Genomic DNA, 18,585 nt, shown 5'->3' on the forward strand with positions numbered 1-18,585 from the left:
AAAAAAAATTAAAAAAAACCCAGATCCACCCAAACCCGAATTACTTCAGGGTTTAACTCCCCGAGCGCGGCTCGGACAGCCCTTGTTGGGATGCTGTGACACCCTGCGGCTCCCATGGGCTCATCCGCGGTAATTAACGGAACAGCCAAAGCAGAGAGCCCTGGGGGCTCAGTGTCACTGTTTGCCTTGTCCCCACTCCCTGCTGGCTCTCCAAACAAACAGTCCTTGTCCCCATTCCCTCCTGCCTTCCCAGACAGTCCCCCAGCCCAGCCGCGCTCCCTCCCGGCCCTGTTGACACAGCAGAACAATCGCTGTGCGGTGGGAAAGGAAGGACTGCGGTGACTGCAGCGACAATGGCACAGTTAATCATTCGGCCTTTCTTTGTGTCCCTGCAGCGCCAGGGACACTGGGGACACCAAACACCGCCGAAGGACACAGCCCGGAAGGGCACCGCGGGTTACCGCTGTCCCCAATGTCCCCACTGTCCCCAATGTCCCCAATGTCCCCAATGTCCCCCGTGTCCCCAGTGTCCTCAGTGTCCCCAATGTCCCCTATGTCCCCAATGTCCCCCGTGTCTCCAGTGTCCCCAGTGTCCTCAGTGTCCCCAATGTCCCCAATGTCCCCAGTGTCCTCAGTGTCCCCAATGTCCCCAGTGTCCCCTCTGTCCCCTGTGTCCCCAGTGTCCCCAGTGTCCCTGCTGTCCCCAATGTCCCCCGTGTCCTCAGTGTGCCCCATGTCCCCAGTGTCCTCAGTGTCCCCAGTGTCCCTGCTGTCCCCAGTGTCCCCCGTGTCCTCAGTGTCCCCGCTGTCCCGCTGGGATGGGATGGCAGCCAGCCCCAGGCTGTGTCGCAGGGTGGCTGCACAGCAGGTGCTGTGTGACATGGAGGTGTCCCTGCGGTTGTCACCCCAAACAGACACAAACAGCAGGTGACTAAAGCCTGTGGTGGCTCCAGCGGTGACACTGGAGTGTCCCAACCCAACCCCCAGGCTGGCAGATCTGGTTTGAAACGCTCTGAGGAGCAGAGCCTGTGCTGGGACTGTGCCTGCTGACGGTGACGTGATGGTGGCACTGCACCCACGTCACACCTCCCCTGCCTGGCACTGTCCCCCGTGTCCCCAGGGCCTGCTGGCACTGCCAGGGCTCAGAGGCAGCTCGGCTGAGCTCAGGAAGCTCTGCAGTGCTCTGGGAAATGCAGTTAATGATTGGCAGGAGTTTCCCAATGGCACTGCCCCGTGTGGGTCTGCACTGCCCCGGAAGGGTCTGTGTCCCCTCATGTCCCCAGGTGTCCCCTCTGCTCTGGGCTGGGCTCAGCAGCCACCAGGCTCACCCTGACCAGATGCCTCATTTGAATTCCAGTTTCCCCCTTGATCCAAAGCTCCCCATCCCACCCGGATGTGTTATCCTTGGCTTATGCCACCTTGGAATGCAAACCTGGAGTTAAATCCCTCAGTGCTGCTGGCTGAGCCCATGCTGTGATTCCATCATCTTCTCCAGCCCTATTCATAAACACCAGGGGCCAAATTCCCCTCATTTTTACAGAAATGATTTGAATTACTATATTGAAATAAATGTCTTAACATCACCTCATCACCTGCCTTCAACTGCATTTACAATGCCCTTTTCCCATTCCTAAACCCTCACCCTGGGATCCCCAGGGAGTGTCCTGGGGATTGTCCCCTGCCTGCATCCAGAGGGTGTGACTGCCACAGCCAGAGCTGCTCCTTAGTGCTGGAGACTCAGGGAAGTCTGCTGGGTTTGAAGGAAAATCACACCAGGAGGTACAGAGCCTTTGGAAAACCAACTGACAAAACCAGCATTTAGCAATGCCTGGCATCCTGATGTGCTTCTTCCCCAAATAACTGGGCTGAGCAACACCCCAAAGTGAGAGCTGTTGTCCCACAGCAGAGGGGTTTGTGCAAGCTGACGCTGGGATTTCACAGCAGCAGCAGCAGCACAGTGCCCTGGGGACATTCCCAGTGTGCTTCCCAGCACTGTGCCTGGCACTCACCCTGGAGCCACACCAGGCGTGACCTTTCCCAGACTGGGAGCTGCAGCTCTGGAGAAAGGGTGGTGAGAGTGCAAGGGCTGGTATTCCATGGGCTGGTATTCCATGGGCTGGTGGTGTTCCATGGGCTGGTGGTGTGCCATGGGCTGATATTCCATGGGCTGATATTCCATGGGCTGATATTCCTTGGGCTGATATTCCATGGGCTGATATTCCATGGGCTGATATTCCATGGACTGCTGTTCCATGGGCTGATATTCCATGGACTGCTGTTCCATGGGCTGGTGGTGTCCCAAAGGCTGGCATTCCAAGGGCTGGCACTCCAAGGGCTGCTGTTCCAAGCACTGTGTGCCATGGTGTCCCCACAGCCCAGCCAGGGCTGTCCCTGGCACTGCCCTGCTGTAGGACAATTTCATTCCCAAATCCCTCTGGTTTATCCATGCAGAGATCTGAGGCTGGCCGTGGTTGTGACCAATGTTCCCAAAGCCAGCATGCTGGGGACACCAGTGCCACCTGTGGCTTTCCCACTGCTATTCCTCCAGTTGTGTGTCCAATGCCACAGGGATCCAGCCAAAGCCTCATCTGGGATGTACCCCTCGTGCCCAAATTTTGGGGATGAGCTCGGTGTGTGCTGCTGCTCACTGCCGGCAGCTCCCGAGGCAGATCCTGGCAGGGTTTTCCCGGCTGAAGGTGACACCTGGCAGGGATTTGGGCACATCGGCATTCCTGGCAAAGCCCAGCTGCAGGAACAGCCCCGCGGAGCTCCCAGTGCTGGGCTGTAATTCCAGCTGTAATTCCAGCTGTGTGTCGCTAATCCTCTCGCCTCAGGACAGAGTGTTTCTCTGGCAGAAGAGAAGTTTCTCCGTGCTGAAATCCTGGGGATGTTTCCCAAGATCCTGGCAGGCTCGGCAGGGCAGCGCTGAGCAACGCCGAGGGACATGGCTCCCTGTCAGTGTCACAGGGAGGGCACAGCTCAGCTCCTCCTGACGGCACTGGGCTCTGAGCTGTCCTGGCACAGGGAGCCACACGGGCTTTGAAGGCTCTTCCAGCCCCACCCAGCCTGGGATTCTGGCATTCTAAACTCCTGAAGGTCTCATGAATTCCCCCTCTCCTCGCAGCCCCTGCAGCCACCGCTGGGCTCAGGGGAAGGTGCTGAGAGCCCCGGGCTGGCTGAGTCCCTGCGGGGTCACCCTGCAGCCACCAGCCTGAGCCACCAGCCCCAGGCACTCCCCAGGGAAACATCCCTGCCATTCCATCCCCTATTTCCTCCTCCAGCTGTGCATCGTGCTGCAGAATTTGAGGAATCCTTTCCCTTTTGGCAGTGGATTTTGTGGTTCACAGGAATCAGCTCAGCCTGTTCCCGGCCAAGTGCAGAGGTTTGGCTTTTCCAGGGCTCCCAGTGGAGTGTGTGCATCTCATCCCATCCATCCCATCCCATCAATCCCATCCCATCAATCCCATCTCATCCCATCAATCCCATCCCATCCATCCCATCCCATCCCATCCCATCCCATCCCATCAATCCCATCCCATCCCATCCTATCCCATCCCATCCCATCCCATCCCATCCCATCCCATCCCATCCCATCAATCCCATCAATCCCATCAATCCCATCCCATCCCATCCCATCCATCCCATCCCATCCCATCCCATCAATCCCATCAATCCCATCAATCCCATCCCATCAATCCCATCAATCCCATCCCATCAATCCCATCCTATCCCATCAATCCCATCAATCCCATCAATCCCATCCCATCAATCCCATCAATCCCATCCCATCAATCCCATCCCATCCCATCAATCCCATCCCAGTTTCCCTGGGGAGCACAGCCAGCCCCAGCTCTGTCCCTCTGCCACTGGAATCCCACAGGACACAGCAAGTCTGGGCCACCCAGAGCCCCATTGAGTGGCCTCAGCTGGCCCTGACCCCACAGAGCTCTGGGGACACCCCAGAAACCCCAGAAACCGCAGTGGGAATTGGCTGGGGAGTGATTGGGATACAATCCCTGCCTGTCCCTATTGCACTTGAAGCAATTCCCATTCCAGCTGTGACCTCCAACGCCATTCCCAACAGGCTGGGAGCTCCTGGCAGTGACACAGGGCTGTCCCAGGGCTGTCCTGGCAGTGACACAGGGCTGTCCCAGGGCTGTCCCAGGGCTGTCACAGGGCTGTCACAGCCTCAGGCTGCACCTTGCATTTCCCAGAAGGATCACGGAGCACTGGAAATGAAACACGAGAGCCACAATTTATTCCTTTTTTGGGAAGCTGTTTTGTCTCCTCCGAAACATCCCTGCTGCGAATCCTCCCCGGCGAAGGCAGAGGGGAACCCAGCCCAGGAGGCAGCAGAGGTTTTATTTGTACTTTGCTCGTTATTTATGTTTTTTTTAATTACATTTTCTAATGTTACTTAATACCCAAGTCCATTTAATTTCCTTAAGTTCCCAGAGAGGCTCTCCAAGCAGGCCAGCAGTTCCCAGCTGCATTCATGGTCACTAAATACCTTTCCCTGCCATATTGTGTGGCCACGCTGAAAAAAACCTGTGAAAAAGGACATTTTTGTCCCAGTCTGAGCTGTTTTTCCCTTTTCCCCCTCAGTCTCAAGTGTCTGCTGGGAGCTGTGTGAGTTCATTCCCCTCTCCCCAGCTGGGAGCTGCAGCCTTCCCTGGGCTCAGCAGCAGAGTTTTATTCCTTCTACAGCATCCCAGAGTCCCGAAGCCACTCAGGAAACAAAACCAAACCAGCTCTGATGTCAGGGCAGCTCGAGGAGCTGGGAGAGCCCAGCCTGGCTGAGGCTCAGAGCAGGGTTGGCTCCTCCTGCCAGGACACCTCGGGAGGCTGCAGAGCTCAGCTGGGAAGGGGAAGGATGAGCACAGCCTGAAACAGGAGGAAAAGAATCTAAAAAAGAAAAATAAAAGTAAAAAAGGCAGAAAATCTGCTTCTTTCACAGTGTTGTCTAACTCCCAACCCTACCTCCAGTTCCATCTTTCCTTTCACATCCACCAGTTCTTCGGAGAAGAAGAAATGCTGAGCCCTGGAAGGGCATTTTCCAGGGAAGCTGAGGGGTGATGCAGCCATTGCATGGCAGAGGGAGAATCATGGTGATGTCATGGTGATGTCATAGTGATGTTATGGTGCTGTCTCCACTGGGTTTGGTTTCCATTTCAGTTTGGTTTCCATTGGGTTTTTAGTTTCCATTGGGTTTGGATTCCATTGGATTTTTAGATTCCATTTGGTTTGGTTTGGTTTCCTTTGGGTTTTTAGTTTCCATTGGATTTGGTTTCCATTGGGTTTTTAGTTTCCATTGGATTTTTGGTTTCCATTGGATTTGGTTTCCACTGGGTTTGGTTTTCATTTCAGTTTGGTTTCCATTGGGTTTGGTTTCTGTGTGAGGTTTGGTTTCCATTGGATTTTTGGTTTCCATTGGATTTGGATTCCATTGGGTTTTTAGTTTCCATTGGATTTTTGGTTTCCATTGGGTTTGGTTTCTGTGTGGGTTTGGTTTTTGTTTTTGGTTTTTGGTTTGTTTTGGGTTTTTGTTTTTGTTTTTGGTTTCCATTGGGTTTGGTTTAGTTTCCATTGGGATTTTAGTTTTCATTTGGTTTGGCTTGCTTTGTTTTCCATTTGGGTTTGGTTTCCTTTGGGTTTTTAGTTTCCATTGGGTTTGGTTTGGTTTGGTTTCCATTTGGGTTTGGTTTCCATTGGGTTTGGTTTTCATTTGGTTTGTTTGGTTTCCATTTGGGTTTGGTTTCCTTTGGGTTTTTACTTTCCACTGGGTTTGTTTTCCATTGTGTTTGGTTCCCATGCTGGATCTGAGCATCCCCAGACGTTGTGAGGTACAACCCGATCAATGACATTTCACTTCTGTCCATTGTTTCCCTCATCTTCCCACAAGGATTTTTCTCCAGGGGCTGCTGGACCAGAGCGCCTGGGAAAAGGGCAATTCAGGGAAATTCAGTCCCTGCTCCCTGAATTATTCCATTGGCTGATCTCTGCAGCCTGGGAGAAATACAAATAGCACATTTACCCCCATAAAGACATTAATAATTCCAAAGGCTGCAGTCTGAAAGGTGTTTCTTTTATTCTAAGTGTTTGCAGAGTGAAATTAAACTGCTGCAAGCACCGAAGAAAGGTAATTTATTTTTGTTTCCATTTTCCCTTTCAACCATGGCATTAAATATTAACTGCAGCGTATTTTACCAAACACATCAATTCATTTCCTGTGGGGGAAGAACCAAACAGCCTCTCCAGGAGCTTTGATGGCCTCAGTGAGGCTCTGCATTAATCAGAGCAGTGGAGCAGAGGCTGAGCAGTGATCCTGGGTGGCAATTCTTCCCCAACATCTGGATTTTCCCAGAGCTGCTCTCCTGCCTCCTCCAATCCTCATTGGTTTGCTCTTGGTTTCCAGAGCTGGGCAAGAAGGGAAAGAGGAAATGAGCCTTGCCCTGGAGTGACCCTTTGGGGTGGCTTTGTGTCCTCCCAGCAGGAATTCAGCTCTGAGGGTGATTTCTCTTCCCAAAGGACAGCACAGCCTCCAGCAGGAGGTGCAGATGGGGAATAGGAGAGAAACCATTGTTTCTAGGAGCTGTGAGAAAGGAGGAATCTGCTCATTCCCAGATTTAATGCACTTGGAAAAGCTCTCCAAGGCCATGGAATCCAACCTGTGCTTGTCACCAGACAGAGCACTGAGTGGCACCTGCAGTGCCCCATTCCTGTTCCCATTTAGATCTGATTTGTGAGCACATCTGTGCATTTACACAATAATCCACAATTACTGAGGATTTGGATCGATGATCCCCACAGGTCATTCCCAATTTGGGATATTCTGTGATCCCCCTTGGCTCCAGTTGGGCTGTTTTCTTCCAGGCTGGATTGCTAAACCAAAGCTTGAACAGCAGCATCCTCCAAAAAAAAAACAACAAAAAAACCCAACAAAAAAAAACAAACAAAAAAAAACCCAAAAAAAAAACCAAAAAAAACCCACAAAAACCCACCAACCAACCAACCAAAAAAAAACCAAACAAAACCACAAAAAAACCCAGTGTTCCATCAGTCTGGCTTTCCTTTCAACCTTGCACAGGGCTGGAGGATGACAGAACAGTTTGGGCTGGAAGGAACCTCCAATCCACACCCCAAAATAGACCAAACCAGGGTGGAGCTTGGTTTTGCTTTCCCAGCAGAGCTGCACGTGGTTTGTCTGTCCTTACCAAGAACCAAGACTTACTCTTTAAACTGCCTTTTTCCTCGCAAAAAGCCCTGACTCAGAGTTCTCTCAAACAGGACAACTTCCCTCGTTCAAAATAGCCACAGTTCTTTGAAAGAAACCAACCCTCAAACCACTTCCTTCCCTCTGAAGTGAAAGCTCCTGAGCAGCTGTGCCAGACAGCCCTGCTGCTGCTGGGGCAGTGCTGCTGCTGGCTGGGCACTCGGGATCTGCAACACTGAAAACCCCAAAAACACCTGCTGGGAGGTGCTGTGGGTGTGCCAGCCTGACCTGCACCCCCCAGTCCCCACAGGTATGGAAAATGAACAGGCTGAGCCAATTCCAGCTCCTGCCGTGGCTGAGTTTGGTTTAAAACAGTTTATTTCCTCTGCACAATTCCAGCTCCTGCCACAACTGCAGTTTGGTTTCACTCAGTTGATTTCCTCTACACAATTCCAGCTCCTGCCATGGCTGCAGTTTGGTTTCTCACAGTTTATTTCCTCTACACAATTCCAGCTCCTGCCACAGCTCAGGTTGGTTTCTCACAGTTGATCTCTCTCTGCACAATTCCAGCTCCTGCCATGGCTGCAGTTTGGTTTAAAACAGTTTATTTCCTCTGCACAATTCTATCTCCTGCCATAGCTCAGGTTGGTTTCACACAGTTGAATTCCTCTGCACAGCAGCACTTTGACCTGGGAAGCACAGAGCAGGCACTGCTCCCCCCATCCTGCCTTCATTTCCATTTATTTATTTCTTTATTGAAATAAATTTCTTTATTTCTTTATTTCTTTGGCACCAGCAGTTGCTGTGGCACCAAACATCCCCGACCTGCAGGCAAACCTGTGCTCTGCCCTGCTTCACCAACACCGATTTTGGCAGAGCAGCTCCAATTTTGTAGATGCAGGATGGAGGAGGCAATGTGAGGATGGTTTAGCTCTTCCAGGGTTGGGTTCTGGGGAGATTCAGTGTGGGTTTAAGCAGCAGTGGGTTGTTTTGTCCCTTTTGTAAATCAACAGCAGAACCTTTGCTTCAGCAGGATCTGTGCACAGCCCTGGGGATGGAAAGCAGTGGAGGAAGTTGTTTAAAATAAATTTGAAAAAGAGGAAAATACAAACTTTTCCCCCTGGGAGGGAGCCAGGTTGTGTTCTCCTGGATATCCTGCTGAGATACACGGGATGTGACAGTCCTGCAGCCCCAGCACCCTGAGCACTGTGTCACCTCAGTGTCACAGAGAGGGAACACTGCTGCGCTCAGGGAGGAGCTGAAGGTCCCCAAGGACAGGGGCTGCTCCTTGCAAGGCAGTGGCAGTGTCACACAAAGCCCTCCTGGCTCCTCTCCGTTTATTTATATTATTCAGTTTATTTACAATTGCAGATTCTGGAGTCTCTGTGCCAATTTTCCTCTGCAAGGCACAGCTTTTCCAGCGGATTTTCCATTCCCAGATTATTCCTGGGGATTCAGCACATGAGACCCAAGAGGTTAAAGCTGAACATGTTGAAAGAAAATTTCTTTTTTCTTTTTCTTCTTTTTCTTTTATTGAAAGAAAGGCAATATTCTCCCATAAAACTGCTTTGAACAAGAGGCTGTGTGGAACCACAGGATCATGGAATAAAGTTGGAAAAGGTTGGAAAAGAGTTCCCCAGCATCCCCCCAGTGTCCCCAGCTGAGGTGACACCAGCAGCCAGGGTGAGCTCACCCCAGCCCTCTCCAGCTCCCAAACCAGGACAGCCACGGAGATAAATTCCCTTCACAGAGGACCAGCAAGGAAAAAACACCTCCTGGACTGGGAGAAGAAATTTCCATGTACACAAGTTTTCCAGATAAAAAAGACAGGGATTTGTTAACACGTGTCACTTCTCTCTGGGGTTGCATTTCACAGAGGAAAACTTTCAAAACAACTTTGACTTTTATTGCAGGACACACGTAAAGAACTTTTTTTAATTTTTTTTTTTAATGAATCAGCTGTTCCATGTCCAGTCTGAGTGCAGATCCTGAGAAACATAAATCCTGCAGGAGATTCCTTTGGGAACCAAGAAGTGAGGATTGATTTGAAACAGTCCCAGGGGTGTTGCAGACAAAGACTTTGGGGTTGGATTTTTAAAATCCAAATGCCCCAGAGCTCCAGCCCCTCTGCTGGCAGCCACCCCATCCAGAGCCTGATTCCTGCAGCTGGAAATGTTCTCCAGTCTGGCCTGAAAGCCATCCTGCTGGAAGCCAGGAAAGGCAACACTCAGGGCTACCAAAGTGCTCGTTTGGGTCACTCAAAGAGCTTTTTACCAACCCCACACTCAATTATTCCTCTCTCCTTTCATTCCAGACTTGGCACGGAGCTCCAGCTGTGCCACATCCACATCCCAGCCACATCCTCCCTCACCCTGTCCTCAAGGTCAATTATTTCAGTTCCACCATTTCAAAGGCACCAGGAGCAGGAATCCTCACAGCTCCAGCTGCTCCCAGGGTTTGTTCTCCTCCTTCCCAAGGATGGCTTTTCTGGACTCAGTTGTGCAATAATTCAAGATGGAGATGATGGGAATATGTTCAGGCCAATGCTCTTCCCTCACTTGTAAATAACAACAGATTGTTTACTTCCTTCTTATTACACACATATTTTTGTTTTATCTAGATGCAAATGCTGTTGTTACATTCACTGATCTATTCCTAGCAGCAATTCCATTTCCCTGGACACCCCCAGACCACCATCCGTGGGTGAATTCCTGGTGCTCCTAAAACCCAGAGAGCTTCTGGAAATCCCAAATTTGATTTTCGCCCATTAGCAGCCACAACCCCACTCTGTTACAAACGAGGAGTGTTGGAACTGCTGCCTGTGAAAAAATTATTGCACATCAGGCCTGGGGAAAACAATTCCAGCCAAAATTACCGGAAGGGAAATGTTGTTTAGCAGCAAAGAGGCAGAGGGAGGGACCTGCCAGGGAGAGAAGAGCCCCAGGAGAGGTGACAAGGAGGTGGCACCGCCTGGGGACATTTGAATATCCGGCAGCTCGGGAGGCGGAAAGCGGGATGGGATGGGATGGAAGCAGGATGGAAATGGGTTTTCCCAGCTCTATTTCCCCAAAACACAGCCCACAAATCCAGGTTATCCCCACATAACCGCCCGGAGCTGCAGCGCTCAGGAGCACAGATGGTTCTGTGCCATGGAAAATCCGAGCTGCGGGATTTCGGGAGCACAGAGAGACCCCAAAACCCGGGGAGTTACTGACAAACAGACCCGAAAACACATTGCTGCTTGGATTTCCTGTGTCGGCTTGCATTTCCCTGAAGCTTTGAAGGATGGTGAGGCAGCAGGAGGGTTTGTCCGGCTCGGGAGTGGGATGGAGAGCTGCGGTCAGACCAGCCCTGCTCCCAGAGCTTCCAGGGATCCTCCAGAGCTTCCAGGGATCCTCCAGAGCCTGGAAAACCATCTCTGCCCGTGAGCCACAGGCGGAGAGAGCAGCTTATTAAATCGCAGCGCTAACGAGCGAGTCTGGAGGAGTTTGATTTAAAGAGCAATTTAAAAGCAGAGGAGACAAATGCAGGGCTTGGGCTGCGGTCTGGCAGGGAGGGAGCTGGACAGGAATCCCAGCCGTGGATTCCAGCCGTGGATCCCGGAGCTCCTGGCGCCGCGGGGACACAGAGGGACACTGGCAGCCCTGCCAGGGGACAGCAGGGACCCGCAGAGCCTCGGGACATCACCCAGTGCCACCTCCTCATCCCGCGCTGGGGCTCAGAGACAACCGAGAGACCCTGAGCCTTGTGTGCTCATTAACGGAAATGAGGGTCACCTTAATGAGGATCATCCTTAATGAGGATCGTCCTTAATGAGGATCACCTTAATAAGGATAACCTTTAATGAGGATCACCTGTGGTTTGGGTTTTGGGTTGGGATTAATGAGAATCCCCTTAATGAGGATCACTTGGAATGAGGATCATCCCTAATGAGGATTACCCTTAATGAGGATCACCTTAATGAGGATTACCTTAATGAGGATCACCTTAATGAGGATCACCTTAATGAGGATCACCTTAATGAGGATCACCCTTAATGAGGATCACCGCTAATGAGGCTCCTGAGCCACGCCCATCGAGGCTCATTCCATCTGTTAAACAAATGCAGCTCAGGAGGTGCCAATATTTTCTCAATATTGATAAAATGAACGCTCTGAAGTGGAAAGTACATTACTGCAATTGTTTTATAGACATGTTTTATTAAGAAAAAAACAAAAAACAAAAGCAGTCCAGAGGAGGTTCTGGAGCCAGGCTGGGAGAGCTGGGAATGTTCACCTGGAGAGGAGAAGGATCCAGGGAGAGCTCAGAGCTCCTGCCAGGGCCTGAAGGAGCTGCAGGAGAGCTGGAGAGGGACTGGGGACAAGGATGGAGGGACAGGACACAGGGAATGGCTTCCCACTGCCAGAGGGCAGGGATGGATGGGAGATTGGGAAGGAATTCCTGGCTGGGATGGAATTCCCAGAGAAGCTGTGGTGCCCCTGGATCCCTGGCAGTGTCCAAGGGCAGGCTGGACACTTGGATTAAGCTGGGACAGTGGGAGGTGTCCCTGCCATGGCAGGGGTGGGATGGATGGGATTTAAGGGAGTGTTTTTCAGCAGAATGGAAACGATATAAATTAGAGACGTGAAGCAGCTCTTTAAGCAGGGAATTTGATGAATAACAGCCCCTTGGAGCAGAGGAACAGCAGGAATTCAGGGCAGGGAAAATTCTTTCCTGTGGAGGGGAGGTGCAGTCAGGGCTGGAAAACAAGGAATAACACAACACAAAACGCTGCCAGGCACAGGGGGATTTTGGGGTGTCTGTGCAGGGCAGAAGTTGCACTCCATGCTCCCCGTGGATCTGGGAGATCCTGAGCAGGATGACACCTGAAATCCTCAGTCTTCAATCATTCCCAGGCCTATCCAAAGGACGTTTTAATTAATTGCTTTGCTTCATCAGCCCAATGAGCCCAGAATTCCTGAGCTCTTCCCCCAGGTTTGGTGCACACTCTGTCCCAAATTAACGTCATCTCAGCTGGAAGACGTGAGCTCCACCGGGCAGCCCATAAATATCCATTATATTTTATTTTAAATATCCATTACTGCTGCACGGAGAGCAGGAATTTCTGCAGGAATACTCCCATGGCCTTTAGCTGGAGGAGCCCCCCCCTCCTGAGGGGCACAGGAATTATTTTGGGCACGGCAGGAATGTCTCTCCCCTCATTCCATCTGGTTTTATCCTTCTCCTGGTCTCCTTCAAAAACAGGAGCTTGTGTTGGAAACCAGAGGAATTTCCACCCAGCAACAAGGAAAGGTTAAACAGGCAGCTCTGTGGGGATTACATGGAGGGCTGTGTGGGCAGCTGGATTCCCATGGATTTCGGTTATCAGGGCTGTCATTCCAGGATTTCCTCTGTTTCCAAACAAGGGATGGCAAAAGCAGATCATGGTGTCCATGATCTCATCACATTTGGGGTTTTCAGGAATCCTGGGAAAAGGGTCATGGAAACTCCATGTCCCAGCCCAGGGGTGAGGGGGCAGTGGCACTGTGGGGTTGGCTGTGACAAGGTGACACTTTCCTCCTGGCCACACGAGGGGAGAGAGTCACAGGATCAGGGCATGGTTTGGGTGGAAAGGACATTCCAAAGGTCACCTCCTGCAGTGGCATCTCTCAAAGCTTGTTTGTGTCCTGCTCTGGCTTCTTTTAATGGAGGAGGACAACAACTTCCCTCCCTTCCTCCTCATTTATTACAGGCATTAAGTTAAACATGGTTTCCTCTTCAATTCCACCTAATCCAATTAATATTAATACTGCCCTGAGCCAGGCTGATCTCATTAGTGCCGATATTTAATATATTTTCTGCGAGTTGTGCTGAAAATGAGCTCCTTGCTTTTCAGCCAGTCGGGAAAGGAGGATCAGCGTTTTCTTCCAGCTGGGGAATGAGGATGGGATGGGAATAGGGGATGGAATAGGGGATGGAATAGGGTAAGGAATAGGGGATGGAATAGGGGATGGAATAGGGAATGGAATAGGGGATGGAATAGGGGATGGAATAGGGAATAGCCTGGGCAGGGAGTGCTGGATCCAGCGGCTCCTCTGCACCCTGATGCTGCTCTTGGGAAATAAGGGAATCTTGAGGAACCACCTGGATAAAGAAAATCCTCTTCAGGACATTCCCAGATCTCCGTGCCCTGGCACGAGGAGCAGACTGGGAACACTGGTGTGAGCCCAGAGCAAGAATGGAGATGAGCTTTAAGGTTCCTTCCTATCCCAACCATTCCATAATTTACAAATCATCTCCTTTCATGAGCAGAGCCAGTGGAGATGATGCAATGAAAACTCTGCACTTCCAGCCCCAGGGCTCAGTGAAAGGTGAGTTCATCTCCTCCTCCCAAACCACAGAATGACTCTTTCCCTGCCATGACCTCATGGCTTTAGGCCAAACTGCTGTTCTTCACCTCTGCCCCTCCACGGCAGCCTGGCTGTGCCCAGAGTGCCCTGCTTTGGCACAGAAACAGCTGGAGCAGCAGCAGCAGCTCCCACCTTGGCCTTGCCCCAGTACCAATCAGCTCTGCAAACCGTTTTTTCAATAATTAATGCAGTGCTGCAGTCTTACCTGAGAGCTGGGGGAGCAAACAGGATTTTATTTGTGGCTTTTCATATAATCATGGAATTATTGGGCTGGGAGGAACCTCAAAGCCCATCCAGTGCCACCCTTGCCATGGCAGGGACACCTCCCACTGTCCCAGGCTGCTCCAAGCCCCAATGTCCAGCCTGGCCTTGGACACTGCCAGGGATCCAGGGGCACCACAGCTTCTCTGGGAATTCCATTTCAGGACCTCAGACCCTCCCAGGGAAGGAATGTGGTGCCAAAACAGAGCTGGCAGCGGTGGGATTCGAACCCACGCCCCCGCAGGGACTGGAGCCTTAATCCAGCGCCTTAGACCGCTCGGCCACACTACCCTGGTGGTTAACCCATTGGGAATGGGATTGGAGGCTGGGATACGTTGGGAATGGGATCTGACAGCACTGTGCCCATCCCAGCCTCTCCTCGGCCACCTCCTCCTGGTGCAGATCCTTTGAATTCTCCTGTTTTCCTCAGGAATACCCCAGGAGGATGAAGCCCTGGCTGCAGCACTCCCAAACCTCTGCCTTTCCCAGCGTGGAATTTCTGCTCTGCCATCCCCTCTTCTCTTCCCTTCCCTTCCCTTCCCTTCCCTTCCCTTATCAAATCCACAATCCCTGAACTCCACCAGCTCCTTCCCCACCAAACTCCACACCCATCCCTGTGGCCCTTTGACTGAGGATGTCCCCTCCCTCCTGTTGGGAATAAGACCCCAAATCAGATTTTCCCGTTGGATTTGTGCCTTTCCCCCTGCCTGTGTCCCAGGGATCCAGAGGGATGAGGTGCCAGCGCTGCTGCTCTGCCCCTCAGTGCGTGGGTGGCCCAAAAATATCCCAAAGTGCCCACTTGGGGCTCAGGGAAGATGCCAAAATCCGCAGGAAAGCTCCTGCCAGGCGTTGGGATCCAGCCACGGGGAAGTTCTGCAGTTAGGTAAATATTTCTGTTCCCCAGCTAAACACAGCCACTTTCTCCTTCCTCCGCACGGCGATAAAAGCACATTTAAATAAACAGGCCTTCCAAGGGATGTTTGCATTTGGCTCCTTTTCCAGCCTTTTTCATTCACTGGAATCGCTCCTGGCTGCAGGAACTGCACGAGAGACCCCCCAGCTCTCTCAGGAAATTCGGCATGTTCTCCCAAATCCTTCCATTCCCACTCACTTTGGGATGTAAACTATAAAATAAACCATTGATCAAAAAGCAGATGACTGTAATTCCTTGCTCCATGGGATTTTTTGATCCACATTGCTCCAATCCTGGGATGGATCCCTGTCAGGGATCTCCTGCAGAGATGATGAAATTCCAGGAGTGAATTGGTTATTTGAGGATAATAATTGAATTTTCATGGGACATTCACAAACTGCTGTAGATTTCTGAAAGTTGATTTCTTTCCAGCCAGAATTTGTTTCATTCCCAAAAAATGCCATAAATTTTAGAGCTCCATTTGGGATCCCCTGGATCTGGGGACCCTGATCTGCTCGAGGAGAGCTGGGAAAGTGTAGGATTTGAGGCATTTTGCACCTCGTTGTGTGGCAGGGGTTGGAAACCTTCCCGAGAAACATCCTGCAGGGCTGGGGAGGTTTGGAATTAAACCCCAAATCGCTTTAATAAATCCAATGAGATTATTCCAATTAAAAAGAAGTGATTACAAGAGCCCTTATTTTCTTATTAGGGCATTTAAGCAGCCCCTATTAAAAGATTAGAAGATATTGAGCCTTTGTAGGGCTCTAAAAACACTGCTTGGAATTCCCCTGGTCAAAATTTTCGCTGTTTAAATACTTTTGCCTAAAAATTACATTATAAATTTTGGACATCCCTGTTTAAATTTGGGACAGCAGCTTTGAGAATCCCTAAGACCTCCACCAGGGATCCTCCATGGCCATGGAAAACCAACCTGGCTTTGAAAAAAAGTGTTTTTATTCCTTTGAAACGGAAGAAAAATCCCTTCAATACTCCTTGATCTGCTCATTCTTGTCTCCTCCAGCAGCCCAGCCAAGGCCAGGAGCTGCCAAGAGCAAACAACTCCCATTTCCATAGATTAGGAGATGAATCATTCCCGGTATTTTTAGCAGGTCATTAAGGGCTGGCAGCAATATTTGCAAACTGACTTGTGAGGGTTTGGATTGGTGTGAGAACAACCTCGGAGAGAAAACATCCCCTGGGAGGGAGAACAAAGGCAATGGGAATTGGATCTCTGAAAATGACAGGGAGGGATGCAGACAAATGGCGCTTGGGGCAGCCTGGGCCTCACTCCACTGAAATGGGGGAGTGAAAAAATGGGATGAGGATTTGTCCCATCCCATGGATATTTACACACCCTGGGCAGGGATGCTGCAGGCTCTGGGAAAAGCTGGGTCCATGTGGGGTTGGGTGGAAAGGGAGTTTTCCTGCTGGTTTGTGAGCAGGGAGATTCCTGGGGAGCTCAGAGGAGCATCAGGGCACCTCAGAGGAGTCATGGAATGGTTTGGGTTGGGAGGAACCTCAAAGCTCATCCAGTGCCACCCCTGTCATGGCAGGGACACCTCCCACTGTCCCAGGGTGATCCAGCCTGGCCTTGGGCACTTCCAGGGATCCAGGGGCAGCCACAGCTTCTCTGGGAATTCTATTCCAGGGCTTCAAACACTCACAGGAACAATTCCTTCCTAATTTCCAACCTCAATCTCTCTTTTAATTTAAAACCATTCCCTCTTTTCCTATCCCCATCTGCCCTTGCAGAATTCCCTCTCCCAGGTCGGGGGCAGAGCTGCTCAGCCATCAGTGGAGCAGAGCTTCCCAAAACGGGTGTTAAATAAAGAAATAATGCTCTATATTTCAATGTCCCTGTCTAACAGCTCCTTCTCCCTTTCTGTGCTACCATGGCTACCATGAGCACCATCCAGGGGGAATTCCAGGGAATAAACCCAGCTGGAAGGATCCCAGGGAGCCTCTGGCCAGTGGGAGGGCAGCTCACCCATCCCAAAAACCCCGGGCAGCGCCAGGGCCCAGGCTGAGACAGGGCTGCACATTCCTTCCCAAATGTGGAGGGACTGTTTGGGATCCCAAAGAGGGCTGTGCCAGGGCCGTGAGCTGTCCTGCATTTCCTTGGAAAACCTGATTAATCTGAAGCATCAGCAGCACGTGAGCTGTGCCAGCTGCAGCTCCAGTGGGACAGCCCAGCCATCCCAGCAGGATCCAGGGCCATGGGGATGGTTGGGATCCTCTTGGCAGGAAGTCTCTCCACATTTGGGAAGAGTTTTGCACTTCTCCTCATTTGTGATTTGATGTTGGAGTTGCTCCTGCTGTTGCTGTGCTGAGATATCATTAGGTAACACAGCCCATCCATTGTCCATCATCCATTGTCCATCATCCTTTGTCCATCATCCATTGTCCATCATCCTTTGTCCATCATGCATTGTCCATCTGTTGTCCATCATCATCATTGTACACCATCCATTATCCATCATCATTGTCTATCATTGTCCATCATCATTGTCCACCATCCATTGCTCATCATCATTTTCCATTTTCCATTGTCCATCATCATTGTCCATCACTGTCCATCCTCCATCATCCATTGTCCATCACTGTCCATCATCCACTGTCCATCATCCATTGTCTATCCATTGTCTACCATCCATCATTATCCATCATCCATTGTCCATCATTGTCCCTCATCATTGTCCACCATCCATTGTCCATCATCCATTGCCTGTCATCCATTACTCATCATCATTTTCCATCATCCTTTGTCCATCATTATCCATCATCGCTCTCCATCCTCATTGTCCATCATCCATTGTCCATCATTGTCCATCATTGTCCATCATCCATTGTCCATCCTCATTGTCCATCATTGTCCATCATCCCTCATCCCTCAGCAGCCAGAGCCTCCAGCTCCTGCAGAGCCAGGATGAGTGGAACACCAGCAAGGGGAGATGTCTCTGCCTGGCCCAGGGTCACCCCTGTGTCACCCCCAGGGCCACCCTGGCAGCAGGAAGGTGGCCCTGGATCTGGGCTATCTTCAGGAGCTGCTGCTGCTGGAGGGAAAAACCATCAGGAAAAGGGGAGCAGGCCCAGGGATCCTCACCTTTCCAGTAAACAATGGATCCCAGGAGGCAGTAGATCCCTGCCTGGCTGCCCATCCCTGGCTTCCAGCAGCTCCAGCAGGAAAAGGAGTCTCATTCCCACCCCAGACTTGGCCCTGGCAGGAGCCCTGGAATGGCTAAATCCATCTCCAGCTCCATCAGCTCCCTCAGCACTTGTCAAATTAAGGGCTCTGCTTGGAGCCTCAAAGGCAGAGAGGCTCTGCAGCTGCCAGGGAAAGGGAGCAAGGGAATTGCAGGAGTTGGGATTGCAGGAGATGGAGTTAATCTCTTCCCTAAGGGGGAAATTTGGTGTCAGAGGGAACAAGGTGATAAAACACAGCTCACCTGAATCCCTGAGAGGGGAGAGCTGATGCCTCTGGATCTGCCACTGAGCAGAACCCCAGGGATCATCCCCAGGATACCAGAGCTCATTTCTCACCAGGGAATGGAACAGCTCCATCCACTGACAGAAAATCAGGGAATGCTGGGATCAGCTCTCTGCCCCACCACATCCCCTCAGAGCCCAGTGCTTCTGTTTGGGTTTTTCTTTGAGGAATGGATTTAATATGGAGTAAATTGAGTTGAACCTTTGCTGTATGCAGGCAGTTGTTTCTTGGAGTCTCAGGGGAGTTTCCATTAATTATCCTAAGCCCCACAGCCAAGCTGGAAAGAAATATGTATCTGAGGGAAAAGGAGCAAGTCAGACAG

General features: G+C 51.1%; 1 long non-coding RNA gene and 1 other non-coding gene across 2 annotated transcripts in view; one reads left to right on the plus strand and one right to left on the minus strand.

Annotated features, from left to right (window-relative positions):
- Positions 1-18,585, plus strand: part of LOC146433583 (uncharacterized) — a 214,838-nt gene that overhangs the window by 25,000 nt on the left and 171,253 nt on the right. The gene's annotated exons all lie outside the window — the stretch shown is intronic.
- On the minus strand, positions 14,073-14,154 carry TRNAL-AAG (transfer RNA leucine (anticodon AAG)). The gene has a single exon. It is a non-coding gene; the product is annotated as a tRNA-Leu (tRNA).

Source organism: Lichenostomus cassidix, chromosome 8, assembly GCF_008360975.1.
Source record: "Lichenostomus cassidix isolate B80296 chromosome 8, HeHo_3.0, whole genome shotgun sequence".
Lineage (NCBI taxonomy): Eukaryota > Metazoa > Chordata > Aves > Passeriformes > Meliphagidae > Lichenostomus > Lichenostomus cassidix.